This window comes from Dama dama, chromosome X, assembly GCF_033118175.1.
Source record: "Dama dama isolate Ldn47 chromosome X, ASM3311817v1, whole genome shotgun sequence".
In the NCBI taxonomy this organism is placed as follows: domain Eukaryota; kingdom Metazoa; phylum Chordata; class Mammalia; order Artiodactyla; family Cervidae; genus Dama; species Dama dama.
Window position 1 is genome coordinate 22663994 of NC_083714.1, and position 12028 is coordinate 22676021.

Below are 12028 nucleotides of genomic sequence, written 5' to 3' on the forward strand. Positions count from 1 at the left end.
CAGTTTGCTTATAAACATTCTGTGCCTGCCAGCTCATGCCAGTCAACCATTTAGATATCAGTTTTAAAATATGAGGCTCCTCTTGCACCCAAGTCCGAGGGTCTGCAGAGAATACACACCAAGGGCTCCACAGCCCAAGTTTTTCCCAAGGCCAAGAGTGACCTCAGCCAAGTGCCTGAAAACGAAAGGCGTGTCTCTCACCGCTTCATCTTGGCAGGGCTCAGCCAGCAGCTCCCTCTCAGTCCCACTGTTCCTGGTCACAGTTCTTTGAGTGTGTTGACCTACTTTCTCCCCTTCAGAGGGAAGACAGAAACCAATAAATGTCTCGCGAGAACTCTTGCTCTCAGGAATGGTGACTCTGTCTTCTGGCCCCTCATCCTTTCCCTGCTCCATTATCACTCTGCTCTGCCCACTTCAAGCTTGACTGGAGCAAAACCCTGAGTGTTGCTTACTGTCCCCATGTTACCGCTGTATTTTCAGAGGCAGCATGGCCCACATATCACAGGGATGGGGACAGAGCCTGTCCACCTTTCCTTCCTTTCTTTTTTTTTTTAATATTTATTTTTTGAGCTGTGTCGGGTCTTAGCTGTGCTGCATGAGATCTCCACTGTGCCATTTGAGTTCTTCCCTTGCCGTGTAAGTTGTGGTGCATGGGCTTAGTTGCCCCATAGCATGTGGGATCTTAGTTCCTCAACCAGGGATTGAACCTATGTCCCCTGCATTGCAAGGCAGATTCTTAACCAATGAACCACCAGGGAAGTCCCCCCACCCTTTTTTTCCCTAGTACAGCCCCCACTGTTAAGTGCCGTGTGCTGGAGTGAGCTTGCTTCTGTATGAGAACCTTTTGGAGATCTGCAGGGTGTCTCTGATTTTGTGACTGGTGGCATGATGAACTAAGAGACATCCAGCTTGACTCTTTCCTACATCTTTGGCATTGGCCTCTGAATAGTGTCTCAGGTGTCTCAACTCTGTAGTTGCCTTGACAGGCAGAATCCTTCTTTGGACAGTGTACACAGGTGACTCTGCAGTACTCTCCATTGAGATTTTCAGTGGCGAATTGATCAGTTTAAGCTTTCTTTACACTTCCCAGTCTGCATGCCATTGCCCACTTCCTCTAGCCATCAGTTATAATCAGCTTGGAAAATATATGCCCATTTTAACATCTGTCTGAGGAAAGTTAATTAGGTGGATAAGTCTGCTGGGGTTCAGAGGTAAGGGTATGGCTATGTCATATAATGAATTCCAGAGTGCCTTGGGATTATCGAGGGGCTTTAATAAGCTGCCATGTCTATTCTCCATGACCGTAGGTAATCAAATGGATCTTATTTAGCTCCTCTATCCCTGGCTGCTTTGTCTCCTTTGTTCCCAACTCGTCCCTGTGTGCAGAGCAGATTATGTACAACCAGCCTGTCTTCTAGCATCATTTCAGATTTTGTTGACATTGGGTAACAGGTGGTTTGAAAAAGATTGCAGGTCTTTTTCACAAGCTCCAAAATCATATTAGTGTCATGGTGGCCACAGGAGCCTGCACCTCTGCAGCCAGCTGGGCCAGGGGTGGGGTGAGCCCTCCCCCTGGAGAGCTTAGCCAGCAGCAGGTGAGGAGACAGGGCATAATTGCAGACAACAGTTGGGGGATCTGTGCTTTTGGGAGACCTTTCCTACTTGTGGCTGTGAAGTGTCTGTCCCCCCACCCAACCATCTGGGTTGATTGGAGGCAGAATGAGAATGAATAACAACAGGACCTCTGTCTCCCCAGGACTGGAGAGGGGAGGGGGCGACTGGGATGGGCACAAGGATGAACTGTGGGCAGTGGATAGAAAGGGTGATGTTACTGAAGAGGTGAATGATGGAAGGGACGATAATGGAAGTTATTACCTTAAAGGATGCCTCAGAGTATCCTCAAGACTATGAAGTGAGAAGAGCCAGATTGGCAGGGTAGAGAGGGGGACACAACACTTAGAAGAAGCTTGCAGAGCCTATCTTGTCATAGGCAGCACACTTCGGTGCCTCACTGACCTAGGAAACCTTCTGTAATGAGGGCAGTGTTTCTTTGTGCTCTCTAATATGGTGGTCAATAGCCACATGTGGCTTTTGAGCACATAAAATGTGACTGGTGTGACTGAGGAACTGAATTTTTAGTTGTAGTTAATTTTAATTAAATTGACCTACATGAAAAGATGCTCATCATCACTAATTATTAGGGAAATGCAAATCAAAACTACAGTGAGGTGTCACCTCACACCAGTCAGAATGGCCATAATTAAAAAGTCTAATAAATGTTGGAGAGGGTATAAAGAAAAGCTAACCCTCCTACACTGTTGATGAAAGTATAGGTTAGTACAGCCACTATGGAAAACAGTATGGCAGTTCCTCAGAAGACTAAAAATAGAATTACCATATGATCCAGCAATCTCACTCCTGGGCATATATCCAGACAAAACTCTAATCTGAAAGGATAACATGCACCCCTATATTTGTAGTAGCACTATTCACAAAAGCCAAGACGTGGGAATAAACCTAAATGTCCATTAACAGAGGAATGGATAAAGATTTGGTGTATATATACAGTGGGATATTACACAACCATAAAAAGAAGGAAATAATGTCATATGCAGCAATTGAATCAATCAGGAGATTATTACACTAAGTGAAGTAAATCACAGACAAATACCATATGATACCACTTATATGTGAAATCTAAAATATGACACAAATGGACTTATTTACAAAATAGACCCACGGACATAGAAAGCAAACTTATGCTTACCAAAGGGGAAAGGGAGTGGGGGAGAGAAGGATTGGGAGTTTGGGATTAGCAGATGCAAACTACTGTATATAGGATGGACAAACAATAAGGTCCCACTGTAGAGCACAGGGAACTATATTCAATATCCTGTGATAAACCATCATAGAAAAGAATATGAAAAAGAATGTGTGTATATGTATGCATATGTGTGTGTGTGTATAATGTATGTATAAATGACTCTGCTGTACATCAGAAATTAACACTATATTGTAAATAAACTATACCTCAATAAAATTTGAAAAATAAAGACATAAATTGACCTAGCTGCATGTGGTTAGTGTTTGTCCAGTGGGGGCAGCGCAGCCCTAGAGTCACAATTGACTCAGGCAAGTGGGCGGTCCACTGCAGAGCTTTAAAGTACCAACTACAGCTGACAGCCCTGGTGTAAATCCTGGTTTGCCATTTACTAACTTTGCAACCTTGCAGAAGTTACCCAACCTCTTTGAGCCTATTTTCTCATCTGTAAGATGGAGAGTCTAACAGTGCAGAAACCACAGAAGGCTGTTGGAAAGATTGAATGAGGTAATTCATGTAAAACTCTCAGCAAAGTGCCTGACATCTGTGAGGTGCTCAGTAAATGGTTACTGTCAGGATGTTTTGATGTTAAGATGGTATGATGTTTAGACCTATCTTATTTTTCTGTGCTTTGGCCCTAGTCATTGAACATTAATAAATCAACCTGACTTGCCTGGAGGTGTGAGGATAATGACATTTGCCCTTATTGGCTCCCTTGAGCTCCATAGCACAGGATCTGTTATTTGATTTTGTAGCTTTATTGAGTCTGAGCTCTGAATGAAATGAAGTTTTTTTTAATGAAAGAAAAGATGAAATTGTCAAGGTCAGAATAATAACATGAAAAAAAAATCACATGTCCCACGTTTCCAATTTTCCATTCATTGAAGAGGCATTTATTTGCTGAGGGACTAGTGATTACAAGCACAGACATCAGAGCTAGACTGACTGGGCTTGTATCCACTACTTACTAGCTGTGTGACTTGGACAAAGTTACTTAACCTCTCTGTGTCTATTTCCTACTTCTCAGTTGAGCATAGTAATAGTACCTGCCTCATAGGATTGTTGTACATATTAAATGAATCATACAATGGAATATTGCTCCACCATAAAAAGAGTGAAATAATGCCATTTGCAGCAACATGAATGGGCCTAGAGATTGTCATACTGAATGAAGTAAGTCAGAGAAAGACAAATATCATATGATAATACTCATACATGGAATCTTAAAAAGTGGCACAAATGAACTTATTTGCAGAACAAATAGAGTCACAGATGTAGAAAAGAAAATTATGGTTACCAGCAGGAAATTGGAGTGGCATATGTGCATGCTCATTCACTCAGTCATGTCTGACTCTTTTGTGACCCCATGAACTATAGGCCACCAGGCTCCTTTTGAAATCTCCATGGAATTCTCCAGGCAAGAATGCTGGAGTGGGTTGCCATTTCCTTCTCCAGGGGATCTTCCTGACCTAGGGATCGAACCCAAGACTCCTGCATTGGCAGACTGATTCTTTATCACTGAGCCACCTGGGAAGCCCCATACACTACCATATATAAAATAGATAACTAATAAGAACCTACACAATAAGGAACTCTACACAATACTCTGTAGTGGCCTAAATGGGAAAAGAATCTAAAAAAGAGTGGATATATATCTATGTATAATTGATTCACTTGCTGTACACCTGAAACTAACACATTATTGTAAATCAACTATACTCCAATAAAAATTTTTTTAAAGATTAAATGAATCAGTGCATATAAAGCACTTATTAAATTTCTTAGCACTAATAATAAGCATTTGATAAATATTGGCTGATGTGATTAACTATATGCTCGGCACCATATTAAGTGCTGGTAAAACAAGTAAGTACCATCCCTGCCCTCATTAAGCTTATTGGCTAGTAGAGGGAGAGAGCTACATGGACATAGAAATATAATAAGATATAGACAATAAAGATGGAAGCATGCTCAGGATACTGAGGGGACATCAAGAAAAAAGAGATCAAGTTGGTTTGGAGAGCAATCTGAAAACTTTTCATAGAGCTGGAGAACAGTTAGTGGTGGGGTGCATTGCAGGTAGGTACATGTTTGTAGAAATAAATAAGAATGATGTGTCCAGAGAACTAAAGGCAGTTGATCAATTGGTATGCCTAGGATGTAAGGGAGAGGGAGTAAATGGAAGATAAGGTTGAATATGTCAGCAGGAAACAAATCCTAAAAGACCTTATACATTAAGTTTAAGAATTTTTACTTTATCTTGAACAATGGGAAATCATCAAAAGGTTTTAAGTAGGGAAATACCATGATTGGGCATTTTAGAAGGACCCTACTGGCAGCCACAGTTGGGGGGAAATACTAGAGGCAGAGATGTCAGCTAAGAAACTACTATAGTCATCCAGGCATAAGATGATGAGGTTGATGACCTAAAGTAACTGTCATGGGGATGGAAAGGTGGGGAATGGTACTGGAGATTGAATTGACTGATGAATACAGAAGGAGGACCAGTTTTGAAGAGGAAGTCAATGGAATCATTTGGGGCCATATCAGGTTTATGTAAGGCATTTGGAACTCATGGAAGAAGGAGGTTAGCACTGGACATACAAATATGGGAGACTTTAGAACTCTGCATCAGGTTCCTTTTTTTCTTATTCTCCACTTTCTTCCTAGGTTATTTATTCCCAGGGCTTTAAATACTGTATCTATATTGATAAGTTCAGTTTCTAAACTTCCATCTCTAGCCCTGACCACCTCACTGAGGTCTATCTAGACTTCTATAGCCAGCCATCTACTTAGGATCTCCAGTTGGATGACTCACACACATCTCAAATTTAACATGTCCAGAACTCAGTTCTTGAAGCAAGACCCAATCCTGCTTGCTCCTCCCCTTGTCTTCCAGCCTCAGTGGCACCCACCGTCTGTCTAGTTGCTTCAGCGAAAAACCTGAGGGTCAGACACTCTGGCTGTTCCTTCAAGTTGCCTTTGTAAAAATTCTTTCCTCTTAGTCCAGCAAATTGACTTAGGAACAAGCTGGACTGGAACTCATTCATAGGTAGGGGTCTTACTGTATGTTTATTGGAGAGGGGACTGGTGGAATTTGCTGGGTGAGGGATGGGAGGTGAGGGAAAGGAAGGAATCAAAGGTACTCGTACAGTACCTGGTAGGTGCTCAATGAATATTTGCTGAATGAATGGGTTGGGATATGAATAGAAGTTGAAGCTGTGGGAAATGTGTGATCTTAGGATCACTTCAAGGAGAGCCTGAAGAGTAAAATGAGATTCTAAAGAGATGTGCAGAGGAAGGGATGCTTACAAAAGCAACTTGAAGGAACAACTAGGGTGGTAGGAGGAGAAGCCGGAAAGTGTGAGAGTACAGAAGGCGGTCCCGCTTCCCTCTCCAGAAGTAACCAATGCTAACAGATGGGTGGGGAGCCTTCCAAATCATCTTCTATATATTTACATACATTCACAAATGTTTATATTGCATGCATATGTAGTTTGGGGTTTTATGTAAATGATCTCATAGTACATGCATTATTCTAGCACTTGCTTTTTTTTTTTTAAAAAATAACAGCTTTATTGAATTGAGCTGTACTTCGCACACCATACAATTCACACATTAAAACTGTACAATTCAGTGGTTTTTAGTATATTCATGGATATATACAACCACCATCATAGTCAGTTTTTGGAACATGTTCATCACCTCAAAACAAAACCCTGAGACCTTTAACTGTTACTCCCTTATCCCCAATGCCCACCCACAGCCTGAAGACACCACTAATCTCCTTTCTGCCTCTATAGATTAGCCTATTTTGGACTTGCCTATAAATGGAAGCATGTAATACATGGTCTTTTGTGACTGGCCTATTTCACTTAGCACATGTTTTCGAGGCTCATCTATGTTATAGCATGAATCAGAACTTCATTCTTTTTACTGCTGAATAACATTCCATTGTACATGTACACCACATTTTTTTTATCAATTCATCAGTTAGTGGACACTGGGTTGTTTCTGCTTTTTAGCTGTCATGAATAATACTGTTATGAACATTCAATTACAAGTTTTCGTGTGGATGTTTATTTTCATATCTCTTGAATATATACCAAGGAGTGGAATGCTGGTGTTTTGCTGAAAGTTTTCACTTTTGTTTCAGGTTCAAAGGATTTGTTAACAAAGTAAGCCACTTGCTATATACAAATAAATAATACAGATATTTATTAGAGAATTATCTAGCTTACTTTCATTAAAAGAAAAAAGAACTAGAAAGAGCGGAGAATACATCACCAAGTTGGGTTTTGACCAACATCCAGACTTAAAGTCCCGTGTCACAGCACATCTGGAGTCCAGATTGGGAAAAGGGTCCCAGGCAGTGTGTCCACTCCGTGGGTGAGACTTCAAAGATTGCAGTTCGGGGTTCCCATTTATAATCCCAGGATGGATGCAAACTGATATCATCATCAATCTGTGACCAAATTGCAAGCCTAGTTTCCTGTTAATGCTGTTTGTTTTGTCTTGTAAAACTTGGAATGTTGCTAAGCCTATAGCAACGTTTCTATAAAGAAAGCTGAGTGCCGAAGAATTGATGCTTTTGAACTGTGGTGTTGGAGAAGACTCTTGAGAGTCCCTTGGACTGCAAGGAGATCCAACCAGTCAATCCTAAAGGAAATCAGTCCTGGGTATTCATTGGAAGGACTGACGCTGAAGCTGAAACTCCAATACTTTGGCCACCTGATGCGAAGAACTGACTCATTGGAAAAGACCTTGCTGCTGGGAAAGATTGAAGGCGGGAGGAGAAGGGGGCAACAAAGGATGAGATAGTTGGAAGATGTCACCGATTCGATGGGCATGAGTTTGAGTAAGCTCTGGGAGTTGGTGATGGACAGGGAAGCCTGGTGTTCTGCAGTCCACGGGGTCACAAAGAGTTGGACACGGCTGAGCGACTGAACTGAACTGAACTGAAGCCTGGGGCTTGGTTGTCCAGGCCCTCTCCAGGTTCTCAACAATCTCAAGATTCCTCCCCCATCTTATCTATGGTGCTATGAGTCTTGCACTCATAGCAGGCAGTCACTCCCAGTCACTCCCAGTCAGGGCAGTGTCCAGGCAGATTAGAAACAAGGTCAGAGGCCTGCTCTGCTTTTCTTTGAAGCCTATACAAGACTATTCATTTAATTTCCCTAACACTGGATCATACAGTAGCTCTATGTTTGACATTTTGAGAAACTGCCACATATTTTCAAAGTGGCTGCAACATTTTACGTTCCCACCAGCAACCCAAGAGGGTTGCAGTTTCTCCACATCTTCACCAACATTTGTTATCTTGATGATTGCCATACTTGGGGTGTGATGTCACTTGCTTTTTAATTTAAGGTGCCTTGAATATTTGTCCATATCAGCACATATAGATTTCTTGCATATATAACCACCATGTAATATTCCACAGAGACCATGCTTTTCAAGATGATCCTGTCCTGTACCACTGTGCTCTTTTCTCCCCCAGGGCTCAGCAGCATGGACACAGAAACAGCAGTGGTGGCTGGTTGCATTGATCCAGATTTGGAAGTTGTGTGGCAGTTAAAGCAGAAGGATAAGGTGAGAATGGTGTTGATGGTAATGGTGAGAGAATGCTTGAAGTGATTTACCAACCCTGGTGCATATCATGATGGTGACAGCCACAGTGACAAAGAGCTGGAATGGGTGATATAGCACAGTGGCCAGTACCTTAAAAGTAGGGGTTCTGCCCATATTCATTGCAGCACTGTTAACAATAGCCAAACATGGAAGCAACCTAAATGTCCATCAATGGGGGAATGGATGAAGAAGATGTGTGTGTGTGTGTGTGTGTGTGTGTGTGTGAAGAAGATGTGTATGTGTGTGTGTGTGTGGAATAGTATTCAGCCATAAAAAAGAACACAACAAATGCCATTTTCAACAACATGGATGGACCTAGAGATTGCCATACGGAGTGAAGTAAGTCAGACACAGAAAGACAGATATTATATGATATCACTTATACGTGGAATCTAAAAAGAAACAATACAAATTAACCTACAAAACAGAGACTCACAGTCTCTGTAACTTATGGTTGCCAGGAGAAAGAGGGGGGATAGTTAGAGAGTTTGGGATGGACATGTACACACTGCTATATTCAAAATGGATAACCAACAAGGACTGACTATATAGCACATGGAACTTTGCTCAGGATTTTGTGGCAGCCTGGATGGGAGGGGGGTTTGGAAGAGAATGGAAACATGTACATGTATGGCTCTCACCTTTGGCACTCACCCGAAACTATCAGTGTTGTTAATCAGCTATACTCCAGTACAGAATAAAAAGTTTAAGAAAAAAAGGTAGGGGTTTTGCATGACACTGAAAACATAGTTTTTTGTTTTATTTTGCATTTACCCATTTTCTTTGTTGAGGTTTTCTTTCTTTTTTTTAATTGCATCATTTACTGTTTGCCTTCAGATGGCACAGAACATAATATAACCTTGCTTTGTGACTCAGAGTGGCCATTATGACCATCTGCTTTTGCCCTGGACCTCTGAGGCATGTAGTAATATGTCTTTCCTGATTAAATGGGTCCCAGATTTCTGTGCTTTTGAAATTCTATCTTGTTTAGTTTCCAGCTTTACTCTTTTTGGTGTCAGAGGCTGAGACCAGTGTATTCCAGGTTCTTCTAATGTACAGATGTTTCACCAAGGGCTGACCTCATATATCTCCTGTGAAGTTCATGGGTTTAATGATAGCAGTTTCGCAGGCTGTTTAGATGTTTTTTCCTCTTCTAGGTTTGTGCTTGTATTATGGCAGAGGTTATGAGAAATATGATCTCCAGAGAAGTGTTGCTGCTTCTTTAATTTGATACAAGCTGTTTTTGGCAAGCTAGTTTTCTAGCATTGAAGAATTGAATGAAGAAGTTTGTATTTACCTTATCCACACTCTTTTTAATGGTAGAGACCTGCTCTGTCCAATACAAGCAGCCACTAGCTACATGAAACTTTTGAAATTTCAATCTAAGTTAAGTAAATCAGATTAAAAATTCATTTTCTCATTAGCCCTAGCCACATTTCAGGTTCTCAGTAGTCACATGTGCCTAATAATTGCTATTGTATTGGAGAGTGCAGATACAGAACCTTCCCATCATCATAAAAAGTTCTAATTTTCAGCCGTGGTCTAGACTTTGAATCAGTCTCCTCTCAGACTGGAGTTTTAAACATGAAACTTGTGCAGCAAGCATTTAAACAGCAGCCATGTTCCTACTACTATATAGTACCCTCTGACCGTCCGCCCCCCTCATGACCCTTCCTTGCCCTCTGTCAGTGTATTACTTCCTGTTGCTACTATAATAAATTACCACAAACTAAATGGCTTAAAACAACATAAATTTATTATCTTACACTTCTGGAGATCAGAAGTCTAAAATCATCCATTTTTCAGCTTCCAGAAGCCACGGGCATTCCTTGGCTCATGGCCCCTTCCTCCATCTTCAAAGCCAGCACATAGCATCTTCAAACCTCACTGTCGGTGTCTGACCCCTGCTTCACACTGCCTTCTCTAATTCTAACCCTGCTGTTTCTCCCTTATGTGGACTCTGTAATTAGATTAGCCCCACCTGGATAATCCAAGAAAATGTCCCCATCTTAAATCCTTAACTTAATCACTCCTGCAAAGTCCATGTAAGGTAACATCTTCACAGATCCCAAGGATTAGGACATGGACATCTCTGGGGGATCACGATTCAGCGTACTAGAACAGGCAGTCTTCTCCAGTGGCCTCTTGTTTTCCTTGAAGATCAGTGCTGCACAGAGTACTGATATGCCAAGGTTTTCTGCAGAGAAAGGAGAATATTTTAAAATTTTATTTTCTGATTTTCTGCCTCCATCCTGTCTGGAAATATTAATGCCAAATTTTGGTTGTTCTGACTCCTCAAAATATGATCCTGTGAGTGCAGGGCCATTGGAGTGTCATATAGGTCAGACAGATCCACAGCTGACTCAGCCTCCAATCAAGAGTGTTTCCCCACGGTAACACAGTTGCTGCTTCAGGGCTGGTCTCTGCCAGCCTTTCTTCTCAAAAACAAACAGACCACAGACATAAACACAAAAAAACCCTCCTGAACTGAGAACTTGTTATATTACCCAAAGCAAAGCCTCCTGAGCATCTCTTTGCCAAGAGAAGGGTGGCAGTTGAAAACCGGAGTCATTCCTAGGAGAAGCAGCAGCAGAAACCAATGTGAAATTGGACTTCTACTTTCAGTCTGGACAAGATGGCATAGACTCATTGCTCCTTCTTCCTCTCGGCTGAGTATAATTATGAATCCTAGAAATAATTCAAGAGGCAACCAAAGGAGAATTCTAAAAGAGGTAAAGAGGAAGGCAGAGTGGCTGGGAATTCCAGGACTGGAGGAACACCGTGGTAGCCTTATGACTTACCACCCAACAGAAGGCAACATAGGCCCAGTATTTCCCAGCTCCCAACCTAGCAACAGATGGTTGCTCAGGTAGGCTCCTCTGGGTTGAATGGGAGTCCTACTGACAATACCAAGTGAGCATGGCAACTCCAGCAAGGAAATGTAGCAGGGAGCCCCACTGACAATAAACAGTCAGGAGAAGTGCTTTCATTTCCCACCAGGCCAGAGACTCCCCTGGCCCAGCAAAAGATACTGTGCAAACAGGGCACCATCAAGGGGAAATCCTATTGCAGCAAGCAGTCTGGCTCAGGAATTGAGCCAGACTCAGACTTTTGTCCTTATGATCTTAAGGATTCCCCTCTCCCCAAAAGATATACCAGGCATACAGCACTGGCAAGGGGTGGGGGAGTTGCCACCAGAATAAGCAAAGCCAGGTAATGTGCTGTTTTTAAAGACTAGAGACTCACCTCCTCCACCTAGAGACATGAGGCAGCCCAGCCTGGTGAAGCACCTTCTGCTCCCTCAGGCAGCACCAGCAGGGACCAGTGAGGGCCCCGTCGGCACCATGTTAACCAAGCCGGACAAAATTGCACCACAGAGGTTCTGAAAAGTAAATTGTCATTGAAACCACAGCCTACAAAAGTAGGCTAGGAATTGTGTGCTAAAACTAAACATTGTCTACTAAAATAAAAGATTTAAATTGTCTCCTAACATAGTAGTCAAATGTCCAGGATACAATGAAAAATCACCCATCATACCAAGAACCAGATAATCACAACTAGAGTGAGAAAAGACAA

General features: G+C 42.0%; 1 long non-coding RNA gene across 2 annotated transcripts in view; it reads left to right on the forward strand.

Moving 5' to 3' along the window:
• Positions 1–12028, forward strand: part of LOC133051862 (uncharacterized) — a 58328-nt gene that overhangs the window by 31781 nt on the left and 14519 nt on the right. For both annotated transcript variants that reach the window (XR_009691931.1, XR_009691932.1), the window contains one exon: positions 8322–8413. This is a non-coding gene — a long non-coding RNA (uncharacterized LOC133051862). The remainder of the gene's footprint in view (positions 1–8321; positions 8414–12028) is intronic.